We start from the raw sequence: 6064 nt of genomic DNA on the forward strand, positions 1-6064 counted from the left end.
GGGATGGAATCCTCGGCCCGAACGCTCCCGCCCCTCCCCCAGCCAGCCCCGCTTCCTATTGGCAGGGGCAAAGCCGATCGGGCTTCCAATTGGCTGGAGGAGCAGTTCGTCAAAATCCCAGCCTGGATTGCCCCCCCCGCCCCCTCCCGGCTCCAGTGCGGGCGGCGCAACGCCCGCTGCGCGCGGCTCTGCAGCCGTTGCGGCCCCGCGGCAGTTAGCGCTGTTAGGCCGCGGGACCTGGGGAATCTGGCGAGCCGCGGTGCGTTCGGCAGCGTCCGGGCTGTGGGTGTTAACCGCCTTCCCGCTAATTTGAATGTTTTTTTTTTCTTCTCCTTTTAAAAAGGAGAGGGAAACCGCGAGAATCTGCGCACACCTACCCCCACGCAGCCCCAAAAGTGCGTGTGCAGAATTGTATCAGAGTGCGTGGGCTGTGCGCCCTGGATACTGGAGAAGAGCTGTCGGCTGTTACTGAATGTGGCCAGGCAACCAGACGAGCCGCCGCGCACACCCGCGTGTGGCGTGTTTGCAAGCCGGGTTCTGCTGCAGACACACTTAGCCAAGTCCCTGATGCAGTTAACACGTTCTCGACCCAGTCTAAAACCCCTTGTCACTGTTCTGCATGATCCATTTCACTGTCATCCGTTGTCCAAAATAGGAAACTGTATCACGATTCCATTGGTTCCCAGCCCACAACTCGCTTCCTCTGGGAAGCCTAAAGACTTGTTTTAATTGCTGCCTTTTTTGGGAAAGGCCTTTTAATACCTATCTCAAGATGTTCAAAACAAAACTTAAGTGTGCTTAAGGGTGGGAACTGTGTTCTTTTTATCTTTGTAATCCAGTTCAAGTACAGTAAACCCCATCCCACCCAATCCCGAGCGGATTTCAGTGACCTAATTAAATGACCGACCCTTGGTTAATAAAAGTACAATATTTCTTTCAGGGAAGAAACTTGTGGGGCCCTAAGTTCCTTAAGCCTTGGAGAATTGCCTAAGATCAGTTGTCTCTGTCCCTCAGTCCTAAACGGGCCTCTTCATTTCCCAGCTCTTTCCTGTTTCCTTCTCTAGCTGCTTTTTTTTTTCCCCAAAGTCATTTCTTCCCCCAGAAAGATACTGTATTTTCCACTGATCACGCTTTTAAACTGTTATTTTTTCCTTTATACTCTGCACCGCTTGTCATTTTAGAACCCCAACTCCAAGTGTTTCTACATACTACGGCTGTGTGTGTGTGAGGCTCCTGGCAATACACTGACAAAACTGAAAAGTGGAAATTTATTTTTTAAGTTAAGATAAGACCCAAGTGTACCAAAGATATATTAAAGAAGTAGTTGTAGAGCTGGGGACCAATAAGGAAATATCTTAGGCGAAAACAAGTGCGGTGGGAAAATAAATCCCAGTAAGAGAAACAGGGCACCAGTTCCGCTTAAAATCTTCCCTTCTGCTGACTGAGATGCTCCATACAAATTTAAAATCAAAACTTATTCTGCAAGGAAGTTCAGGTACAGGAGTCAAGAAGCTGAAATCTGTAATCCCAACCCTCAGGGAGGCAGAGACAGGCGTATCTCTGTGAATTCGAGGCCAACTTGGTTTAAAAAGTGAGTCCAGGACAGGCGGAGCTACACAGAGAAACCGTCTCACAGAAACAAAAAGCTGAAATCTGAAAAGCCTAAATTTAGAGCTGGAGGGATGGCTCAGCAGTTTAAAACACCGGCTACTCTTCAGAGGATCCAGGTAGGATTCCCAGCACCAACGTGGTGGTTCACAACCATCTTAACTCCAGTTTCTGGGATCTGATGCTCTCTCTTCTGGCACCTCCACAGGCATCACACATCCTCGTGGTACACAGACATACATTCAGGCGAAACACACATAAAATAGATGAATAATTAAAAAAAAAAGATTAAAAGCCTAGCTTATCTTTAGCTTTTCTGTCCTTGGTTACGTAGGTGTGTAAATCTGCAAGCATTTGTTATTTATTTTGGAGACCAGGTCTCGCTGTGCAGCCCTTAGCTAGCTTGGAACTTTCTTTGTAGTCCAGGTCGCCCTCATCCTGGGGTTAAAAAGCAGTCACCACTACTCTTCGCTGTTTGTCCTTTTTATATTAGTTTTAGCATCAAAAACTGAGAAAGGAGGATGAATTAATTGTAGCTTGTTCGCCAGGGAAATTTTCTTCTGGTGAAGTGGGTAGTTCCCAACATACTTTTATTTCACTCAAATTATAGAAATATAGCTCATTGGAAGTATGTCGGGTCCTTGGGTTGACTGCTCTATACCAAAATTAAAGGTGAAAATATAGAATTGGGAAATCAGTTTTTGTCCCTACCCCCTCAATTTCTTTAAGATGAAACAAGAAGCCAAGTGTTGTGGTGAGTGCCTTAATCTTAGTACTCAGGAACTCAGTCCGATCTTCAAGAGTTCAAGGCCAGTCAGGTTTACATAATTCTAGGAACACCAGGGCTATGTGAAAAACCTGTCTTAACAAGATAGTATTTCATTTGTTTTGGAGAGAGTCTGACTACATAAGTATTCTATGCTGACCTCAAACTCAGGATCTTCCTTGCTTCGCCTGTACTACTATGCCTGCCTTGTTTCATATTTTCATATAAAAGGTGAAGTTAATAAACTATCTTCACATCCAACTGTAGGTTTATTGGAACTCATACAAGTATTCTAAATACTTGTTAAAACATTTTCAGTTTTCAAAGCCCTGAATTTCAAACCATGGATTATAGGCTAAATTAAAATGCAATTCTCATGCAAAATAGAAGTTACCTTTAAAAATTATAGTAGAGTATTCTAGTTGCAATTTATTGTGGAAGTGATTTAAATTTTCTTATGCATTTAAAAATGGTAAATCTGTAATCTATTTACCGCTTTCCAGAATTATACTGTTGGTAGAAATTAGAGCATGAATTACTAGCATGGTAAGCAACTATAAATTAGGTCTACATGCCCATTGCAAAAACAGTCATAAAATCATTTTCATTCATGAATAGCCCTGGCTCTGGAATCAGACCACTTGGGTTCCTGTCCTAGAAAGAGAGAGAGGTTCATTTGTGTTGTTGTTTTGCTTTTTGTTTGTTTTTTGAGGTAGCCTTGGCTGTCATGGAACTCACCCTATAGACCAGGCTAGCCTCAAAGCCTCAAACTCAGAGACCTGCCTGCCTCTGCCTCCCCGAGTGTTGGGGTTAAAGGCATGCTCCACCACCACCTGGCTAAGAGCCATGTTCTTAACTGCATCTCTAGAGCAGGACTTTTGTTTTGCTTTGTTTTGTTTTAAACTTTTCCAAAACGGCTTAATTGTAGAATGGGCAGAGTAATAGTAATGCCTCTGGTAAAGAGTCTTTGTCAGAATTTATTGACATGACCCTTTCAGTGGTTAGTACATGGAATGGCATGTAAGCGACGGTTATTATTATTGCATGTGAATTATTATACAAGTATGCATGTATACATATATATACATGCGTATATCTCTCAGGTATGTACTGTATCAAATTTATTGTACGATCTGAAAAGCAGGAAACAGATTTCAGAACTATTGTGCACTCCTGTAATCCCCGCATTTGAGAGACAGAGGTATGATCTCATGTTTGAGGCCATCCCTTAGCTACCACATACGCATGCGCATGCGCATACGCATAGCTACCACATACACAGTGAGTCCCTGCCACAGAACGGAAACAAAGCAAGTGAGAAGGCAAGAACAAGCTCCTAGCTTTTTAGTGTCCTTACCACCTGGAATGTCTTACTGTTTACATAGGTCAACAATGAGATTTAAAGTTGTGAGCAACATTTGGGGCTAAGCTATGAAGGACATGGACTATCAATTTCCCCACGTCTGCCCTAGGCCCACAAATCTAGTATTGCTCCCCTATCCCCAGGGAGTTGCAGCAATGGAAATTCTTGTTGCTGCCTACTGTCCTCAACAACAGCCAGGCTAATTAAAGGACTGGAGAAGTAGCCAAAAGCCTAAACCTGTAAAACATTAGAGATTCCAGACAGTCATGGCCTTCAGAAAGGAGTTACTCCTGACTTTCTTGGCATTTCTAGCTACCAAGCTCTGTCATTTCTTTATCTAATGTTTTATATGATTTTATCAAATTATATGATTTATGATTTAGTATTGTTTATTATATTCTTGAGTCTTCAGAATAGTAATGAGCCATCTAGCATTCTTTTATTTTCTATTTTATTTAACTATGGGTTTTGTTTGTTTGCTTGCTTGCTTGTTTTAATTTTTGTTTTTTTGTTTTTGAGACAGGGTTTCTCTGTGTAGCCTTGGCTGTCCTGGACTCACTTTGTAGACCAGGCTGTCCCCAAACAGAGATCTGCCTGCCTCTGTCTCCCTGAGTGCTGGGATTACAGACATGTGCTACAGCATCCAGCTTTATTTATGTTTTTTAAAACATGGTTTCTCGTGTAGCCCTGTCTGTCCTGAAACTCTGTAGACCTGTCTGGCCTTGAACTTTGAGATCTGCCTGCCTCTGCTTCCTGAGTGCTGGGATTAGAAGCCTGCACCACTAAGCTTTAATCAAGCACCTGCTGTTGCTGTCTGAATGACTTATCTACAGCAAGCTGAAACATTACTCAGAGGTTAGACAACTGTTAAAGAGTGTCACCATTTTCTTCTGATCCCTACATCATTTGAAGTGGGGCTACAAATTATGGAGTTTTCATGCCCAAGCTCAATTTCCAACACTGTTGCTATTTCATTGACTATACAAAACTCTTATTTCATGCCTGAACTCCTATAAAGATTAACTGAGCCTTTATACATTCTTTACTATGAGTCCTATTTCCAGAATATTGGAACTGTAGGGATGCTTTAGGTCAATCCCACATGTTTTATGTGAAATCCAGCTATTCAGAAACAATCCACTTATTTTTGGAGAATGTTGGCGAAGCCAAAGCATTCTATTTCTAGGATCCTTCTATTAGTTTGATGAAAGTCACCTAGAATAAGTATTGTAACTTGTCCCTTTTACTCAACCAGACTTTGTTGGTTATGATGAAAAGTCACTGTTCAGGAAGAATGCACCATACAGGAAATGCCTGAGGCAATATTAACTTCAAGTGTAGTCAAGTGTAACCACAGTGGTGTATGCTTTCGAGAGCTGTGCACATCTGTTTGGGAGCTCCAGCTTCCCCACAGTATTTGGACTTTTTTCTTTAAGTCTAGGGCTGGAGATGGTGCACCAACCTTTAATCCCAGGACTCCGGAGGCAAAGGGAAATGGGACCTCTAACTTCCAGGCCAGTCTACATCAGCAGGTCTCAACCTTCGTAAGGTTGTGGCCCTTTAACACAGTTCCTTACGGCGTGGCATCCCCCACCCATAAAATCACTTCCTAACTGTAATCTCGATATTGTCCTGAGTCCTAATGTAAACATCTGATACGCAGGATGTCTGATATTGGACCCCTGCGAAAGGGATCGAGATTCCCAAGTTGAGAACTGCTGGTCTACGCCGTGAGTTCAAGCCATCCAGGACTACAGAGAGAAATCTTCTCTTAAAAAAAAAAAAATCTGATCAGGCTAGAGATAAAACTCCATGACAGATGTTTGCCTAGGTCATGTGGGACCACACACACACACACACACAAAGCTGCCCCATGATGGGGCATTCCCATAATGCCAGGGCCAGGAGTCTGAAACAAGTGGATCCAGAATGTAAGGTCAGACTCTACTACATAATGAGACTATCTCACCAGAGGGGAAAGTTTGTGAAAAGTCTGCAAAAAAATGAAATTGGCCTTAGAACTGCTCGTGCATATGCCAGATGATAAAATTCAGGTTTAAGGTATACATTATGGATACTTCCCCTTCACTTTAAAAACAATATTTAAATTATTTCTACTTTTCTCTCTGACATGTCAATTGGGAGTATTTTAGATGTTAAAAAGATAATTTTATAGCCAGGAATGGTGGCAGATGACTTGAACCCAAGCACTAGAGAGGCAAGGCAAGTGGGGGGGGGGGGGAGATCAAAAGCTCAAGGCCATCCTAAGCTACACAGCAAGACCTGTCTTTTTTAAAAAAGGGAGGAAAGGGGGGCTGAAGAGATGG

The sequence above is a fragment of the Psammomys obesus genome, unplaced genomic scaffold (genome assembly GCF_907164565.1).
Source record: "Psammomys obesus unplaced genomic scaffold, mPsaObe1.curated_primary_1811, whole genome shotgun sequence".
Classification (NCBI taxonomy): Eukaryota; Metazoa; Chordata; class Mammalia; order Rodentia; family Muridae; genus Psammomys; species Psammomys obesus.